Here is a 21,133-nt window from a genome sequence, read left to right on the forward strand (position 1 = left end):
CTGGTTGCAGAAAGAAGTCTGATTGTATAGAAATCTATGAGAAAATGACCCTACTTTTCACTGTGGCTATGTCCAAAACGGTAACAAAACAAGCCAACTGAAATGCTATTTTATTAAAAGGAATCTCGATCATGATATTGCATGTTTCTTCTCACCTTTACATGCGTTTCTCCCACCCGGTCGAGGCAGATGGCCGTCCACCCAGAGCCGGGTTCTGCCCAAGGTTTCTACCCGTTGAAGTTTTTTTTTTTTTTTGCCACTTGAGATAACTTCTGTTATGATTTGATGCTATATAATAACTCTAATAAATTGAATTGAAGTTTCTCATGTGCAAACAGCAAAGCTAAGACACAAGGCTCTGCTCCTTCTGCTACACTGACAGTGAACTCAAGAGTGAGATGAATTTAATCTTGTTTTCTTGACTTTGGGTGGGACATTTCCTTGATGAGAACAACCTCCTTTTATTTTCCTCCCTGCCAAAAAAAATAGTTTTATACTTCACATGTTGTAAGTGCTAATCTGAGCCTGCTAGCGTCAGAGCACTTATGTGTGTGTGTGACCCCCAATGCAATGTCTCTCCACCCCCTAGGGTGGGAACAGTTTGGAAACCATGCTACAGAGGAAATGCTGTTTATCATGTGGAACTAAAAATAAATGTTTCGCTGCCATTTTTAATATAATATCAAGAGTGCACTGAGCATACATTTTTCTGTCAGGCTCCCTGACAATCATGCATCTTGAGGTATTCACCATAGTAACCTTTTCTCATAATCTGCCATGCTCGCAGGGGCCTTTTTATAGCCTAGCTGGCACACCACAACCTGGTTCTGTACTTGGCCTGCCAGTGTTTGTTTTGTGATAATGTGAGCATGAATAAATGTTACAATCGTGCACATGTGCATGTGTGGCTGACTGTGCAGCTGAGGTTTTAATACATACATTCACTTGGCATGCATGGGGCGTGACACACAAGAGCCTCTGTTTGTGTCTGCGGAGTCATATTCGCTATTTCAGCCGTGTGTCTTGAGCATACATCAGATTCATCTGTGGAGGCATTTTCCCAAAAGATCTTTGTACCAGTGAAGCAAAAAAAAAAAGGCCTCAAATCAGACCAGCTGCATCCTTTGCTTTGGGCTATGTGGCATAGATATGAAGGCAACTCCAGTCTTCCACCACGCGGACTGTTTTCACTCACCCCCGAGCACTCACGGCCCAGCATGGAAAATCTCTGCCGGTTGCCTCGCGCTTTCTCATCATCATTCCTCACCTGGGGAGCTGGATCCAGCCGTGGATGCATATGTGACAAGAGGCTAAGAGAGAGAGGGAGGATAAGAGAGGGAGAGGGAGATGAAACTTTCATGAGGCGCGGGGTTGGTGTGGGCAAACCACAATGAAAATGCAAAGATTGAACTTTCCTCCAGGACTGAGGGTGGGGTGATGAGAGTAAAGGCAGCCTGGAGGCGTGTGGGTGAGGGGCGGGGGGAGGCAGGTGAGGGAGGCTGGGGGACTCTGGAAGTGAAGATAGCCCCTGGATGTGAGGAGGGAAGAAGAAGAAGACGAAGAAAGGATTTATCGCTGGGATTCTAATCCCACTGTTCCTCTCCTTTTCCCACCCTCTTGTATTGTTTACCCCTTTAATCTCCTCCCGTCTTTAGTCCCCATGGGCTTCATTTTTTCATTTATTTCTTCCACTATCTCATTTGAACCTCCCACTGTATTATTTTCCCATCTCCGCCAATGCTGCACCATCCTCCCGGATGTGGTGGGCGTAGGGACGACAACTCTGACCACAGGCTCGAGGAACCGTCAGGAGACCGGGCTGGGAGGTGGCAGATGTCTGGGTGGTACCTCAGAGAGGATGTCTCCAGAATGTCTTCCAGTCCTCTCTTGTATCTGCACACACACACACACACACACACACACACACACACACACACACACACGTACACACGTACACACACAAGTGCACCGGCTCCACCGTTCTCCCCCTCCGCATCATCTTGTCTCCCTCTTCCAGGAAATGTGCGGTGCCGCGTTATGATCGATGGGTTGCGTTCAGAGACGGAGCAGCCCCCACTGTTTGTTTGTCTCCGCTACGCATGGCTGCAGAATGACAGCTGGGACCAGTGCACGGGCTTCGAGTCTGGCTGGCAAGAAAAAGTTTTGGTTTAACTCCTCTTTTGTTCCAAAGACGGAAAGAGAAGAGGGCTCAGATATGAATACCCTTTGGTAAACCATATTCACACTCTGGGCACTTGAGGAATGTTGAATATGACATGCTGCTGCCTGAATTTATGTCGTCCAAGTTTGATTATGCAGCAGAGCGATGTTTGCTTTGCAAGCGTGCGTGTGTATTTAGGATGTTTGCCATCAGATGGAGCATGTTTGAGGAAGGAAAAGAAAGAAGGGTATAGATGCATGTTTAGTATGTGTGTAAGGATATGAGCAATTTAAATTATCACGCATCTCTGTGTGTTATATCATCTCCTCTGTAAACATATAAGACATACTAATCCATGCTGTGTATGTGTGTATGCTGCTATAGCATAGAAAGTGAGTAATCGGCAAAACACAAGGAGATTTGTTTTTTTGATCTGGAAGTCTTAAGTCAGGAAATGAGAGGAGTACATCTGATAATAAATTCCGCTTTTATGGCCCAAAAATGAAATTCAACCATTTCCCGATCAAGACTAATGATGATTCACTGATTCACTAATTACCATTATCTTGGCATGGTGCATTGGAAATTAACCAAAACTACACTGATAAAACCCCACATTGCACACACCGTACGACAACTAATCTTATAATAACATTTCCTGTGCAATCTAGTTCCAGAGGAAGTGTTGTCTGCCCAATTTTCGAGGTAGGATGATCAAAAAAGACTTTTATAGCTGCCTCACAAAGGTTTACTTTGATAGCTATCGACATTTTGTTGTCAAAGCTGACAAACAACAGGAGAATAGCAAGGGATGATAAGCTCTACACTTTCAAGTTGCGATTTGTTTTTTTGCTGTTTTTTTTTGTCACCGCAACATCCTTTGAAAATTATGACACCAATTACACCAATTCTTATCACAGGTTTTGTTTTACTCTTTTACTTTGATGAACTTCCGTGTGGAAATCTCTCAATGAAAGAAGCAAATTTGAGCAACCGCGATCTATCTTAAAGCTGCATTCATTGATTGTGTGTCCACTAGGGGACAGAAGAACTTCAAAACCAAATGACAAACACTGCCCCAACCATAGGTATAAAACAGTAGATGCGACATTACGTCGTAACTAATGGGATAACTGACCGCCATCTTATTGTTTACAATTGACACCTATGGGCAGCTACTGGTTGTCAGCTGTTCAGCACCAAAAGGACCAAAGAGACCAGGGAGGCTGGCACACATCAGTATAGAGTAGATGGGAGATTTATTTTTTATTTATGGGTCAACTAAAACTACAAAAAGTTAGTGAACTAGGCAGGGATGTTAATTATTAACGGTTTAACCGTTAACCGACATTAAGAATTTTAACTGATTAATGCTAAAGGTTAAATGGTTAAAAGAAATATAAAAAAATAATTAAAAAAATCCTGCAACTCCGGCTACGCCTCTTAAGGTGGGCTGTTAAGGTAGACCAGCTTTTCTCCTTAAAGTGACGAGCCGCTCCTCTGAGCCGCTCAGCTTTTGAGTTAATTATTAACATTTCTTTCAACCATTTTAACCGATAGCGTTAATCGGTTAAAATGCTTAATGTCGGTTAACGGTTAAACGGTTAATTATGGACATCCCTACTTTAAATAAAAACAGTATTGATGTATTGGTAGAAAAACACAAGGATTATAAGGACAACATAGCGTAAGCCTCTTTCACCATAGGTTCCAATTACAGCAAGTTTAAAACTGGACCCAGGTAAGATGGCCACCATATGGTTCCATCCCGTAATGGCAAGTCATCAGAACGCGTCACATCTACTGTTTTATATCTATGGCCCGACATACAATTTTTTAATAAGCGGTTCAAGCACATCTCAAACTGATTTCACCTGGATTTTTATGTCCCCTTAAAGAAAAGTTGTTGTCTTCCCTGCTTTAAGATGACACTGCTCGCTGCAGTTTTCATTAAAGAGGTCTTTTGCAATGTTGAAAACTCAAAATGCTGCTGGGAAATGAAAATATAAGAGATGAATGAGGAGTAAGGCAAATGAGTTGCCAATTACTACTTAAGAATCCCACAATAATCCTATTTTTCAAATTGATTTTTGTATTAGCATTTTTAGAGCAGATTTTTTACCATATTTTTAACGATGACAACAACACTGATGATATTAAGCCCACAAACAGCAATGGTACACCCACACAGGTGTTTCCACTTTTGCCTAATCAGTCCTCTTCTCAGGGCTGTGTGGGAGTGAAACTAATTGATTTCGCCTTCACTGTCAAGTTAGCTTTGTTAAACTTGTTAAAGTATATTGTTAAGACTGAAGCTGGTCGAGTGTCTGGAGGGAAGTAAGAGAAAGAGTTGGGAAATTTCGAAATCAGTCCGAACAAACACATACTGTACATAGTTGGTGCATACTTTGCGAGCTAGCTAACGTGGCTACAGCTACCGTGTATATAGTTCAAACACTGGCTGTTTGTGGCGAATAGCTAGTGCTGTTCTGTATAATTATTTTCATTTTTACTTACTATTAAATAACCAACATAAACATTAATCTCTTCCACTCCTTGAGGGTACCAGCGCCTTCAGCCAACTTGACCTTTTTTAGAGGCCGTAGCAGGCTCAGTTTTAGAGCTAGAGTGAGTAGTAATGCACTGCTACCAACCATGTCATGCTAGCATAATCAAGATATGTGAATGTAAATGGGTTCTATGGGTACCCAGAAGTCTCCCCTTTACAGACATGCCCACTTTATGATAATCACATGCAGTTTTGGAAAAGGTTAAACACCTTTATAGCAATGGTGATTCCACTTTTGGCTAATTTATGTTAGTCATCTTCTTGGGACTGTGTGGGAGTGTGCTTGATTGACAAGCCATTCTGTTGGTTTCGTCACACTTCTTGTAGTATGTTAAGATCGAATGAGAAGTAGTCATAACCATAGAAATAGAACAGGAGTAGAACGGACATTGAACTGTTTGCCGTGGTCAAGAAAATGGCGCTTGTTGTTAGTTGTTAGGGTGACAATGTACGTCAGTGGGGCTGTAAAGTGTGTTGCTCCATCGGTAGGTAGTCCCAGAGCTGAGTTGACGTCCGTTTAGGTCAATTCATACTTTTTTTCTGACTTACTTATAAAAGGGACAGCTGGCGTGGCGGGACTACACGCACACACAGTCACTGTTGTTGTACACATCACGCCGGCATGAGTGAGTCCGCGACTTGTCGGTTTATAGGGAAGTTAGCCCGCTACAACGGTTGCAATGGCAACGGTACACATAAAAATGGCTGCCATCCTGCTACTTTGATTTGAATGGGAATGTCTGTTCTTGACTACCTTTGCAAAGGTGCACCGTATTTTTCTCGCAAGCCAATCAGAGTAGACTGGGCTTTTTTCGGGAGGGGGATCTTAAAGCGACAGGTGCTAAAACGGAGCATTTCAGACAGAGGGTGAATACAGGTATATTCAGATGGACAGTATGAGGAAAATAATGTGTTTTTTGAACATTAAAGCATGTAAACATGTTCTAGTAGAAACCACAAATAAAAATATGAATGTGAAAATGAGCATGATACTGTTCGTCCCCTTTAAATGCATGGGTGTTTTTTTCAAACATTCATTCATACCTCGGGTCTTTAGCGACCCCACACTTACAGTATATAACACTAATTACGCCATATATTAAAATCATACTGCTTGTAAACTTTTCGGAATGTATTATCAACAATAACAAACCCACAGAAAAAACATAAATAACCATTTATAGATGCCAGATAAATGTTAAATTCAATGCTGTTGGTAGCAAAAGAAGAATGTGAAAACAAGTCAAGTTTGTGCAAATACATCTTGGCGTTCAATCTGAAAGCGCCTTCAGCTTTGTGATTCATTTTTAGTAGGATTATCCTGATGCAGTCAACAAACTTGAATTATTTACAGGATTTTGGATGAAGAATAGGCTTTTGCATAAAGTGTTTTGCACCTTGAAATTAACAAAAAAAAAAAAATGCAATGGTGAAAAAAAACAATAAAAAATGCATCAGGCCAACTGAATACACAGCAGCCTCGCCGCGCCGTCTAACCGCCACCCGTTACCTGTGGAGACATCAAAGGGTTCCTCATCACAGCGGGGAAAGTTTTGAAGCTGGTTAAAATTATACAGCTGAGCGCTGTTGTTGTATCATCATATCGTCATCCTCATGAAACATACACAGGGAAATGCTGGCTGGCGTGCAGGCTGCACACTGCTTTCATGGATCCTTCTGACCGATAATGTATGACTGGTACAGAGCTCCAACTCAACATCCTGTAATATTAAACATCCTCATATTATCCTACTATCATTGCTCTATACTTGTACATCTACATACTGATGCAAACAATATATGCACACGTGTATTTACATATTCATTTTATTAGATACATATACATGCACTGTACACTTTTAGAACATGCATTTAATGCATTTGCATAAGCATGTGTGAATGCATACATCCTATTTAGTAATACATGAGCACAGATGAACACCAAATACAATATTTACAATGTACTGTTGGTTATTATCACTGTTCCCCCTGGCACTCAATATACATATTAATATATATATATATATTATATATCATATACATATATATAATATATATATTATATATTTATATAATATATATGTATAATATATATATGATATATAATGTATATATTCACATTCATTCTGCAAACCAGCACACCAATATGAACACACACTGTAAAATTACACCCAAAAACATACGGTACATGTAGACGTGTGAATAAAAATACCCATCTTTTTCTCTGACACACACACCTGTATATGCAAATAAAGCCCTCCTCTCTCGAGACTCTCACACATAAATACTTACACAGGTAGCGGAGATGCCTGGGGTTTTCTGTGCACCTTTCGTCTTAACCTTGATGTTCTCTCCAATTCCCACACATCTGCTTAACACGTGTAGCCCTGAGCATTCACTTCCGCCTGACAAGAGAAAAAGGAGAGATGAGAGCAGAGGAGAGGGGGAGACGGTTTGGGGGATCAGGTGTCTCCGGAGGCTCTGATTGGCATTCAGAAGCACCGCTTCCAGTCCTCGTGCCCGGCATCCCTTAGCGGTCCACCAGGCATTCGCAAGTTGTCGAGAAACAGACCAGAAGTCCTTAGATGATCCTTACAGATATCATCCGTTTCTCTATGACAGGAGCTGAATAGTTTTCTGTGAGTAGCAGAGCGAAATTCTTTGGTTTGTTGGTGATAAGTTTGGTTTTGTGATGCATCAAGTTCACGTGAGTTCAGTGTGGTTACAGACGGGGGGTTAAATAGTGAAGTTCATTTGTATAGCTCTTAATCCACTGAGTTACCTACACTTTGAGATATCACCAGTTTATGATCCTCGATGCGTTCTGCTGTAGGTCTTTAGTATTTGCTTACCTTATTTACTGTTTTGGTGGACACACTCACTCAGTCCGTCTTCCTCACTTCCTCAACCTATGTTGATAAGTGGCTTTTATATATATATAAATATATATATATATATATATATATATACTGTTTGAAATAACCAAACTTGCGCTAAATTTTGGCGAGGAAAAACCGTCATGGCCATTTTCAAAGGGGTCCCTTGACCTCTGACCTCAAGATATGTGAATGAAAATGGGTTCTATGGGTACCCACGAGTCTCCCCTTTACAGGCATGCCCACTTTATGATAATCACATGCAGTTTTGGGGCAAGTCATAGTCAAGTCAGCACACTGACACACTGACATCTGTTGTTGCCTGTTGAGCTTGATTTTGCCATGTTATGATTTGAGCATTTTTTTTTTTTTATGCTAAATGCAGTACCTGTGAGGGTTTCTGGACAATATTTGTACAATATTTTTCATTGTTTTGTGTTGGTAATCGATTTTCAAAAATAAATATATACATACGTTTGCATAAAGCAGCATATTTGCCCACTCCCATGTTGATAATAGTATTAAATACTTGACAAGTCTCCCTATAAGGTACGTTTTGAACAGATAAAAAAAATGTGCGGGCATGTTAAATAAGATTCCGATAGCTTATGTATTATTATAAATTTTGTTTTATAATAATAATAATAATAGTAGTAGGCCTAAAAATTCAATTTTTAGAATATATATATATTTTTGGCATTGCTGAGGCCCCCCTGGCAGCTCCCAAGGGGGCCTGGACCCCCACTTTGAAAAATCACTGATTAGCCTCAGTTTATATTCCTCATATTCGAGTCACAGAGCCATAAGCATTTGATTTTACAAATATCTTTGCGATCTTTGAAAATCTCAGTAGGTAATTTAACAAACACTTATCGCAGTTCTAAAAGTGTTTCCAGAGTCGTCAAAGACTCATTCAGTATTGTGTCTGTTGCATGATACACGCCTTGACATGATAAAATCATTTCTAAGGATGCACCGAAACGACTTTTTCAGTCACGATAGCGATACCTCGGCTTTGGGAATCGGGTATGTAGCCAGAAATGCTATATATGTTTTTTAAAGACAAGACAACAACACATTATTTTGTATGAAAATCTACAATATTGGAAAGAAACATCAATATATAGGCCTACCAGTATTACTTATACTGAAATCTTTAATTGTTGGTTCATATTGTTCAATTTGAGCAAAGAAACATGTCATTTTTGGCCACCATCTTTGTTTGGATTGAGGTAAAGAGAAGGTTATCGAAGGTTTGAGGAGTCTTTCAGAACAGCTAGTTTTTCAAACAACGCTGGTTATGTTTCTGTGGTAGATGATTAGCTTTGACGTCAGTGTCCATGTCACATACTGAAACCTTAGTGTCTTGAATATTAGCTGCTAAACGGTGCTTAGAGAGATATTTATTTCATCCCCGGAAGACATAACAGACCTTTAGAAGCAAACAAGAAGGGCAAACATTTCTCTTTTTTTCTGGTCACAGACAGAAAGAAACCAGATGGAAATATCTTTGGTTACAGGAAGAACAAGCCCTGAGTGTTTCTGCCACCGTATATATGTGTGTGTATGTGAGTGTGTGCGTATGTAGGAGAGGGGTGGGGGGGTGTTATTGCTGAGGGCAGAAAATCAAAGGGAAGAGAAAACAATACAGGCTATTCTCTCCATTCTCTCCCTTGGTGTTTCTCAGAGACCGGCTTCTCTGCAGAGATGTGCCGCCTTCTCTTAATATTTTCTCCCTTATTATTATTGTTATTTTTCATGCCTGTATTTTCTTCTGTTTTTCCTCTGTGTTTGTATATACCACAGTTTTCTCCTCTCTCGCGGTCTCTGTATCTCTCTCGTCCCTCTGGAGAAAACGACTGAAGCTGTCTCCGCGCACTCAGCGGTTTGTAAGAGAATGCTGCTTGGGCCTGTAACTTAAAACGGTGCCTAAAGTGAAAGGAATTAATAGTGACATGCCCCCAACACACACGCAGATGGGCTAAACACACACACACAAACATCTTCTACAGCTCATTTAGAGCATCCACATTCAAGTCATGCCCCCCTTGTAACTACACATCCTTGGGTAGACGTTCCTGCTCTCAATACGCTTCACCCCGGCTCGGATAAACTTGTCATCTTGTAAAATATCCTCAATATCCTCGTCTGACTTTCACTGAGTCCTCACTCCATCATTCTCTCACTCCATCAGCATGATGTGACTTTTAAAGAAGAAGAGGAGGAGGAGGATGAGGGGTGGAGTCCTCATGGACAGACTGGTTCCTGTCCGACCATTTGTGGCTTCCATTAGCCCGGCCCATGCAGCCTCGCTGGTTTCACACTACATTTCCCTTCATTCACTTTAACACTCCATTGGGTCTCAAAAAGAAAGGGGCTGGGGTGTAATTGCATTTTGAGTGATGTTTGTGTCATTACCTTGCTTCAAAGTCAGCGACAACAACAACAATTTAGCGACACGCGCTTAGCCTGCCTTAAAAGTCGCAGCTGGCATATTGGAGTGGAGATGGTCTCAACCGAAACATGAAGACTGTGGGAGTCACTTTCAACAGAGCTTCATACCAATCACACGTCCTCTTCGGTCAATTAAAGGTGAATTGAAATCTGAATTCAACTCACTTTTTGTGTAAAACAAAAATGATGATATTGAGCAGATTTTTGGACATTTTTTTGGAAACAGCATCTAAGGTGCAAACCTCTGGATGGGCGTTTCCCACGGCAGCAGTTGACTGACATTTGAGTTGCCAGCGTTATTAGGAGAACCGCTGTCAATTTCCGTGGTGCGCTAATGGCTGGAGCCCCCCTTTATCGCCTTTGATACAAGCCTTTAATCCCCTTTTGCACACAGCTTTGATTATGTACCATTAGCAATTTAAGACATCTGGTCCGTATTAAACACGTGGGAGGACCTGTTGCGCTGTAAAGTTTTAATTCCACTAGTTTTAATTGCACCCACTTTCCAAGGGTTAGCCTAGCTCGCTAATATTAGCACTGATTCACAAAACGTTACATTTTGTTTCATGTACCTGCTGAGTTATTGAGAGCTTCCGCACATTCAGTGTGTTTGCCCCAATTGTGTTGACCAGACTGTCAAAACTCACCAAAATGGGTAGTCCTGTAACTACTAGGGATGGGCATTTAAAGCAAAAATAATGGGGCTGTCAAAGGGCGGGCTCAGTTTTAAAGCTAGTGCTAAAGTGAAGATACTGGCATCATATGAAAGTAGAAAACATAAGGAATCCATTGATGGCAACCATGTCAAACTTGTCGCTAAATAAGGAGGCTAAATAACGCTCCAAACTGGCAACTAGCATCGCCATTTTCAGACAGGTCCCTTGACCTCTGACCTCAAGATATGTGAATGAAAATGGGCTCTATGGGTACCCACGAGTCTCCCCTTTATAGACATGCCTACTTTATGATAATCACATGCAGTTTGGGGCAAGTCATAGTCAAGTCAGCACACTGACACACTGACAGCTGTTGTTGCCTGTTGGGCTGCAGTTTGCCATGTTATGATTTGAGCATAGTTTTTATGCTAAATGCAGTACCTGTGAGGGTTTCTGGACGATTGTTGTCATTGTTTTGTGTTATTAATTGATTTCCAATAATAAATATATACATACATTTACATAAAGCAGCTTATCAATGTTGATAAGTGTATTAAATACTTGACAAATCTCCCTTTAAGGTACATCTTGAACAGATAATTAATTTGCAATTAACTATGGGCTATCATGCAATTAATCGCGAATAAATATTCTAATCCATTGACAGCCTGATGCCAATCAACCAGACTGTTAAAACTCACCGCAATGGGTAGTCCTGTGTTCACTAGGGAAGGGCATTTTAAACAGAAATACTATTCGATAGTCACTGGGAACTATTGCATTATTCTTCAAACATGACACTGCCCCCACACCACCACACCCCCCCGGACTGAACGTGCCACACATGTTTTAACGTTACTACCAGGTGGCGCCTGCAATGGTACAAACAAGGGAAAATATATATTTTCAAGACAGGACGACAGTCGCATAAACTATTCGAAAATTTGAAAATCACGACCCATCCACAGCATTCCAGATGTTACCCTGTGAAATCATGAAATAGTGTGACAAACTAATTTGGAATTTACGTTATGTGTTTTTAGTTCCCGCCCTCTCAGATATTGCACCAATCAAATTACAGTAATTACATTGTCAGTTACTACCAAAAAATCACGACTCCTTGGACCGATGTGGGGATGCTTTACACACCTACACAAGTTAAAACAGACACCAAAGACTGATACTGATTTCCCAGGAAATGGCAAAAGATGAAATAATAGAGAAAAGATTAGTTGCACAATACGCACAGACATTTCACCTTTTGAAGATGGCATGTCAGCTGTCTAGACACCAACATTTGAATTTACTATTTTGTGATTAGTCCACAGTGTTCGCAGTACTGTCAAGTGCATCAAGAACCTTCCTTTTATAGACTCCATAATATGTTGATTATACTTATTATATATTATATTGCATGTTACATCAGAATGCTTTTACCTTATTCTACTTGAATGCTGCACTTGTTTTGTCCCTTGTGATTGTTATCATTTGGCTCATTGCTACAATGGTGATTGGAGCTTATTCCACCACTGCTCCTATTATAGATGCTTCTGATATTGAGAAGATTCCTCATTGGCATGATGTGATGCACAACATTTTAATGGCTATGTCTAAGCTAGACTCTATTCATAAGCCAAGCAGACTCCAGCAGTTGCATAAACACAGCTGTTGTTTGTTTATGTTTACAAAGGCTTTGCGAGTGCAAATTGTTCCTCAGTTTCAGATTCAAAAGATAATAAAATTATGCGCTCAATTTCTACTCCAAGAAAAGCTGCGGAGCGCTGACCAGAAATAGACTGCTGTCTGTCAGATTAATGAGGGAGTCGTTTGCCAAGGCGAGAGATGCTCAGCTGGACTGACTCATCAAATAACCATATTCCAGCCCAACACAGTCAAAAAGTCAACACTCATCTTATTGTGTTTACGTCCTCCATCGCCAAGTTGCAGGGACGGGCATTTTGCAGCAACACGGCAACCTGGCACTCGTCCTCATTACAGATGGATGACGCGTCTCCACTTCCTCCCACTGTACAGAAGTGAAGCCAAAATATCTCGGATACGGGAGCTGCCATTTTGAGATTTTGAGGTCATTTGGAGCCAGAGTCTGTGCAGTAGTGATCGGAGGGCTGGAGCCGCGGTATCGAGGTCACCTGCCCGAACCAATTGCGAGCTGAGCACAGCCTTAGCTTTCAATCATGACGTCTCACTCCCTTTTTATAGCATCAAATAAGTAATTAAAATCAAAATGAACACTTGAACATACATCAGCGTGATGAGAACTATCTAAAATGACAGAAACCATCTTTGGGAAAAATGTATTTGACGTGTACTTTGACTTTTTAGCTTGGCCCATGTCCTATCCAAGCCCCCAGGAGGAGCACCAGGCTTTGAGGCAAATTTTCGTAGTGGCCAACCGGCAGCACAGAAAGTGACACTTTTTCTTTTTAGATAAATCAACAAACAACGAACACCTGAATAGTCCTTATTTAAATCATTAGGTCCTAAAAGTTGTAAAATACACTAATAGCCGAAACTAGAGTTATTTTCCTTCCCCCGTTCATGTGAATGAGACCCAGACTGAGGCTGGAGCGAGGGCTGGGAGGGGGAGTAAAGGAAACGCTACTGTGCCTGCTCTATTGGCCCAATGGATGCGGAAGATCGCCAGACGATCCGGGTACTTTATCACTCGGAAGTCGAGCCATTTTGGCTTCATGCGCCACTGAGCTACTCTCATAGGAATGAACAGGAGCCCGCCTCCAATGCTGTATCCAGTTCTCTTTATACATCCATGGTCCCATCCACTAACATGGATTTGGCGGGCTTTATGACCTATACTGCAGCCAGCCACAAGGGGGCGATCAAGATATTTTGGCTTCACTTTAGGGGAGCTGTCATGTCGCCCATCTTTATATACAGTCTTTGCTTACAGTGCATGTCCGTGAGCTCATACTGTGTTTGCAATGTGTCTGCAACATGCATATGCGAGCATTTGTGTGTATGCTTTTCTCTGTTTGAGCATGCTTTTGCTGTGCTGTGCTGTGCTAATCTGCTCAGACAACAGGACCAGCCGTGTCCAGAGGCTATGGGCTAAGGACAGGAGGACCTTGACAGCACTGAATCTGTGAGAGCGTAAGGATGCCTCCGTCTACACTGCCTTGTCGGCCTCTCTCACCGCGTGACTGTCAAGACAATTATGATTGCGCCCGTAGTGCAGAATTAGATAAAGAAGGCTTTGGGGGAGACAAGTGCCTGAAATGTAGACAACCATCTAATGTGCAAGCTCAGAAACAAAGTAGCAGCGACGGGAGGTGAGTCAAATTTTTACGTTTAGAATGAAAAAAGACTGACATCAAATGGAAGACAAGACGAGGCCTAATTGAGTGACAGGACGGAGAACAAGATAGCAGCATGACAGTAGTGGAGAGATAGCACAGGGAGAGATAAAAAAGGAGAGCGAGGGACAGAGAGAGAGCGCTGGAGAGATATGGGCAGCCAGCCAGTGGTGGCTCTGGAGGGAGTCTGGGATTACTGGCGGTTGAACAGCACGTCAAGCAGCTGGTCAGTCCGCGCCATTTGCTATATTGGCCTTAAAGCACTGCTGAGATGAAAGCCTCCCACAACCCCAACCCTTATACACACACACACACACACGCACACACACACACACACACACACACGCACGCACGCACGCACGCACGCACGCACGCACGCACGCACGCACGCACGCACGCACACACACACACACACACACACACACACACACACACACACACACACACACACACACACACACACACCTCCATATGCCATCCTCTGAGCACATGCACCTGCACTCCTGTGGCTAAAAGGCAACTACAATTATCGCAAAATAGATCTTTGCCCCATTGCTGGAACCGAGCCACCTGGATATCAGATGAACCAAACTTCTTCTGCTTCTTCTGTAACCCAGAGCAAGCGAGGGCGAAAAAAAACGCAGACATTCGTTGGGTCAGTCAGTGTTTGAAGTGGAAAAAAATATGTGCCAGTACTGTTATTCCCATGTTGGCGTGTATATCGGCCGGTATCAGCAATTCCTAATTATTCATTATTTCTTTAAGCTCGTCATAATCCATTGCAATTTTATTGCTATTATTATACTTGGGCTATGCATGTTCTATAGTGGGCCTGTAATACTCCAATAATATTCCAACTGAAACAGTTATTGTGTTATTTGTAGCCTATAGTCAGGTTTCATTCAGGTTTTAGGTGCAGTGTCCCAGTCAGGATGCTCCTACATATTATACAGCACGATAAAGTGACACATTCTCAATTTCTACAGTGAATAAAAAGTACCAGGAAATATTGGATTTGGGTCCTCCCCCAAGAAAATTTGAAAAAAAAAAATAAAATGCAATGCAATTTTACATCATTTTGGACCATTATTATTACTAGTTAAATGATTATTGTATTATTTATACATATCACAGCCTTCGTCTGAACATTTAATTCTTCTGGAAATGTTTGCCCTAAAAGAACAGATTCAAGGTTCAACGTTTAAATAATGTTTCATTAATTATATTTGTTCACAAATAAAAAAAAGTTAGTTTTCGGCGCAAATACTCAGGTGCAATGCTGTTACGAATCTCCATTATGAATCTCCCAGAGAACCTGATATATGGAGAGGGCAGAAAAGAGTACCGGCAGCTTGTTTCGGTACGCAAGAAAAAGTCACAGTACACCAAGGAGTCAAATAAAGAAGTGCTGATACTGCGTACTGGTGGGTACCGGCTCACTTCGGGCACTGGGGTCAGTCCAATATTAGCAGTCCACATGGAGCAGAAATCACATGCATCAACCATAATAGCTCTCATTCATCACCATGCTCACTGAGGAAGACCAACCTTATGCATACAGCGCTCCCTGCCAAAGACTTATGGCTCGTTGTCAGTGCGAGGGGGCACTTCATAGATTAGATTCATCACTGACCTCATCAAGTGCGCAAAGAAAGCAAATTGCCTGAAAATGTACAATGTTTGTCATTAGCTGACACATGACCTATTTTCCACCCCCTCTTGTCACTCCCTAATTTGAAGCATCGACGCCGCGGGCCGCCACACAATGCACAGAAATGCAACAGCGCTGCTCCGCCGAGAGCGCGCACCGACTTGTATCTAGACAAACAAATCGATAAGCAGTCCACTCTGTTCCATTATCGGGCGGAAAAGTTAACCACCAGCACCAACAGCGGGAGCACAGCAGTCGTGAGGGAGAGGAGGAGGAGGAGGAGGAGGAGGAACAAAACGATATGAATTCCCAATTCATTTGAGAGCAAACACTTGCACTGGCATCTTATTGATTGAGGACAAGTTGGGTGGAAACTATTAGTGTTTTAATGCTGAATTCAGCAGGGCTTTCTCTGCAGTGGCACCACTGCCTCTGCCAGAAATATCTGCCATGGCATTAAAGTTTGACCTTAGTTCCATCGGAAGTTCGCTCCAAACTTCAGATGAAACTTTGAAAATGGATGTGATATTTCTCTCCTGTGTTCAAGACCATGTTGTCTCCAAGGTTGTACTTACTGTAAATATCAAGAGTGAAGATTTCTCTTTCAGACCATCTGTTGTGTATTTTCTTTTTTTTCGCGTTTGATTTCATATAATCGCCCATAAATGCAACATTCATTCTGGAACGACTCCATAACAACAGATATTGATGCGTTGTTTCCCTACAGAAAGGTACGAGAAGTAGCATAAGGAAAAAAGCCTCCATATAATATTCAAATTAGAAAGCTACACAATTTGAACACTGTGATCTAAGTGTGTAAAGGCTGCCATTTGCGATGTTGCAGCCTCTGTAGCAGAGGTCATTGCTAATCAGCCAAACCAGCAGGGGCATGTAATCTCTCTCACCTACACAGAGCTTCTGTAGCTGGCACATATATTTCCCAGGCTTTTACTCCCTCATTACCTGCCTCCTTCTCCCTCTCTCTGCCTTTTTTATAAACACAGTCTCTCGCTTCTCTCAAATATTCACTGCTGTTTCTATTTTTACCAATCTAACAAGGTTGCTTGGTCACAGAGGACTGTGGGGAGCGGCGGAGGAAAGAAATGTTCGCTGAGATCGAAGATGCAGACACGCTAGTTCTGTTACGCCAGGCCCCGAGAGCAAAGGGCCCTGGGGCTGACTGTGGAGCCCCCCCGAGATGGAGGGAGATTGGAGAAAAAGAAGACAGAGTGGTAGTAGCGATAGTTAGACAAACTCTTAACCTCGAAGACAGATGAAAAGAATCGGCCGGGAGCTGAGCGAATATGAAAAAAATCAGGGTTTAAATCAGGGTTGTGTGGAGTCATTTGGGGAAGAGAAGTTGAATATTTGACAATTCAAAAAGGAAAAAAAAGGCTCTGATGTACTGAATAAAGAGCAACTAGTGAGTAACTATTTGAACTGGTTGTACCGTTTCACCTTGTTAAATTTAACCAGATGCATCAGTTGATCTGATCATTGTTTTGGATTTGTGTCATCCTTGAATAGAGCAAGGCCAGATGTTTCCCCCGTTTCCAGTTTTTATGCTAAGCTAACCGCCTCCCGGCTCCAGTTTCACATTAAACGGACAGATATAAGGGTGGTATCAATCTTATCCTACTCTCTGCAAGAAAGACTACTCTGTTATGCAGTATACATACAGAAGCTAGATAAAAAATAACACCCACTTCAAATGATATCAGCCGATTGAAAGGGCAATATCAGCGGTTATCAGACCCATAGATAATAAATGACGCCTCCACAAAATGAGCTAATGAAGCAGGACGCACCTTAGTTGGGATTGTACTTTGCGAATTCCCTGACGAATTAATTAAATTACCAAAACCAACTCACATACACTGAACCTGGGTCTGTAGGGGCCCTTCAGGTTTCCAGGGCCTATAGGGCAATTGCCTGCTTTGCGGAGTTGGTAATCCAGTCTTGGGGTCCAGCAAGGTTTAAATCCAGCTATGAGACAGTTTTTGAGATTGTAGTTTTTGTTTTTTTGTATTCATATGCATTATGTTTTGGGAGTTTGCTGTTATTTTGTCCATTATTCTAAGAAAACTCATATTCACGTTCTCGCTGAGAGCTGCTAAAACCAGCAAAAAAAACGCTTAGCCGAGCTTGGCATGAAGATTGATAACAGGGGGAAACAGCTAGCCTGGCTCTGTCTAAAGGTAATAAAATCCACCTACCAGCACCTCTAAAGCTCACCAATTAATGTGTTATATCTCATTTAATTTGTGCAAAAAAACAATTGGTTAAAATGACACTTATATTAAGTTACATGGTACTTTGACGCAGTGGCAATATACTGTATGTATATCACTGCCTTAGTGATATATTGTCTGTGTATAAGTTGACTTTCACAGACACGAGACTGTGATAGAAAAACACCAAAACCTTTTTTAAGTTCAAGGTATCCACACCGTATGTGGTGATAATTTCATTTTTTATAGGAATACTGTGCACAGCCGGGCTTTGAAAGGGCCAGGTCGTATGAAATACAATACCTTCCTATTTACATAGCGGTCACACACAGTCCATTTGATATAGTCCACTGGCTTCCATGTCATATGAATAACTCATGCTCAGAGAAGAGGAGCAGACGTCAATGCGTGTTCTGTCTGTCAGACATGGAAACCCATTCAAACCTATTTAACTGTGCTTTACATTATATCTAGTCAGCAAAAAAAAAAAGAAAACAGGAGGGGCTGGATCTGGGAAGGATAAATTATTCAGTGCTTTAATGAAGGTGCGCCGGGGTAAATTTGCTCTGTAAAATGGTGCGTCCCCGGGAGAGGAAGTTCACTGAATGACTTGGGACAAACAGAATAGCTGTAAGGTCATAGAATATCAATATTAATAGATGTAAAGCTACAGAGAGCTGTACTATTCCCCAAAGGTTAATACTACTGACAGGTTACATGACACGACATCCATACAGTCTGGCTTGGAGAGGGGAGGGTTGGATTTAAAGGTGCCCTCTCTCTGTGGCGTAACTCCATCATGGTGACAACCAGAGCCCACGGCCAATTACATCCTAAATAGACAGTATGAGTGCTCACAGACAAAAGCTGCTAGATGTTTAAATTACATCCAGATCATTTACCATGTATCCCAGATTTCCATATGCTTTTCCAAAACATTTGCAACCAAAAACCTTTTTTATAATGCTTGTAGGATGGCAATGTCGGTCGGTCTACCACTTTGGTCCACACTGAAATAGTTTCAATGAATGGATGAAATTCTATACACACATTCATGATCCCCAGAGGATGAATGTTGGGCGACCACCACTTGATTTCAGTGAATCCGTTTGTCCGAGTTGCTGCTGTCAATGCTAAAAAACTCCACAAGCAGCTCTTTTATATGCTTGCTGTGCCACTGAGGCAGAAAAAGAATGGACAAGAATTGTTCACTTCAAGGAGAAAGAACAAATCAATTATCAGACAAAAGTGAACTGTAGATGGCTTCAATCACTCTGAAAATCATAGTCATAATCATCACAGTCGGTAATCCAGGTCGGTTCAGTTTTGTTCCACATTTAGATATGCACAGCTGGAAAATGACACTCTATATATGAACTGCTAGTATTAACTTTGAGTTCACAAGCGTCTATACTGTATAATGGGTACACTGTAGATATATTGTTTTAGAATTAAACTGTTCATTTCCTATCGAGTGAGCTTTTCCAAACTGATAATACCAGTGTAATTTCACTTGCTTCCTATCACCCTTAACGCATGACAAGACTAAAGTCGCTGATGTATTTGCAGTCGAGCCTCATTACATTTTTTAAATGAGCACAGATTACATATGATTATGTTCCTCCACCACAAATTAAATTATGTGAAAAGGACAGGAACTAGAGACGCCCTTTTCTCTTGAAGGCCGTGGTCCTAATTCCTCCTTATTTCCTCTCTCAAAAGTGAAGATGCTGCCGTGAGTAATTTGTCATCTTAAATAACACTTGTAGTACTGTTTATAATTTCAGTTGAAATCATTTCAAAATTAGCTTCTTTCTGCAGGGACTGGATTTGGTGAGATTTTGTGTTTTCTCACTCTGCATGCAGTTTTGTTTTGGCTCTTCGCTGCCACTGGAAGCTCTCTAACGGTGTGAAATAAAGCCCAAAAGTGAAACGGTGAAAAAGATGAAAATGCACATCTCACATCCTCACAGGTGGAGGATGAAGGAAATAGAGTCTGCACGCTGTCTATACTGCTCCCGATGTGTATTATTTCCTAACACCACATACAGGTGATACTCTTTAGGAGGCAACTAAAGATGTGTAATTATGCTTTAAAGTCCCCATGAAACGGAAGTTAGAGTGTCTCCAGCTGCTGTACAGTGACGTGTCTCTATTTCAGCGGTTTACAGCTACAAGAGGGATTTAAATCAAATCATTCACATTTGATTGGGCCGTTAAAAAGTGGGCAGGCTTAACCTGGGCATACACTGTAGGATTAAGGATTGATTTGAGCGCACTACTCATTTTAGAGTCGGACCAAATTTCCGCTTCGTCGGATGTCGTTTGCCGTGCTGTGTACAGGGGGGGACCGAGGACTGATTAACTCCTCCCGACCGGCCGTTGGACAGTCGGATGAATTTCTGTCATGTCAAAAATTTTGGTTGGCCATCCACAGGCTCTCGCACAGCTGAAGCAGAGCCACGAGCTGATTCCTCAACGTCAGAGCCTTTTTTCTACTTAGCAATCAGAGCGTAGCTATCAGGATAACAATGTACCATAGATACAGTAAAATGTAGCTAGCTTACCTCCAATTCTCTACTGTCCACATCTACCTAGCCAACTGCGAGTCCACATACGCTGGTGCCTCTTGTGTACGATCTACTCGTACAGTAGGAGTAGATATTACACAACAACATTTCTAAAATCGTACAGTGTATGCCCAGCTTTAGAGTTTAGCTCGATATGGAGCTAGGAGCCACAGAGCAGAGGGCTGTTGTCAGATCAGGCGGAGGACGAGGGAGAGATGAAAGGGTAACTATGCCGATTTTCAACCGGCTGGTTGGTAACGTTACTGCAGCGTGGGCAATAGATGTAGATGAACAGCGCCCGGAGTCCCCCGCTCACCCACTGGCAAAACTACACCGTGGTCATCCACTGCATATCCTGCCGCGCTGCAGTGACACAGAGTCTGCTGAAAATCTGTTAACTTTCGTTTGAATGAATTTGACCTCAACCACATTCTTTTGGAAATCAAAGACAGCGTTTTTGCCCACTGATATCCAAAAAACACATCTCTTCCTGCCTCTCTCCATATTGCTCTGTTGGCTACTTCGATCAAAAGAACGTATATCCATTTGATCCACAAATGATTGGCTGGCTAGTCGCCAAATTCTCATTTGATTGGATGAATTTTTGAAAATTCCCCGAAGTGCAGGATGAGT

At 41.8% G+C, this 21,133-nt stretch overlaps 1 long non-coding RNA gene across 1 annotated transcript; it reads right to left on the minus strand.

Moving 5' to 3' along the window:
* Positions 1-899: 899 nt before the first annotated feature.
* Positions 900-16,334, minus strand: LOC119485520. Its single transcript, XR_005206291.1, has 5 exons — positions 16,275-16,334; positions 7,023-7,135; positions 6,241-6,451; positions 1,196-1,310; positions 900-1,069 (listed from the first exon to the last, which is right to left on the minus strand). It is a non-coding gene; the product is annotated as an uncharacterized LOC119485520 (long non-coding RNA).
* Between the last annotated feature and the right edge of the window lie 4,799 nt (positions 16,335-21,133).

This window comes from Sebastes umbrosus, chromosome 3 (assembly GCF_015220745.1).
Source record: "Sebastes umbrosus isolate fSebUmb1 chromosome 3, fSebUmb1.pri, whole genome shotgun sequence".
NCBI classification, from domain to species: domain Eukaryota; kingdom Metazoa; phylum Chordata; class Actinopteri; order Perciformes; family Sebastidae; genus Sebastes; species Sebastes umbrosus.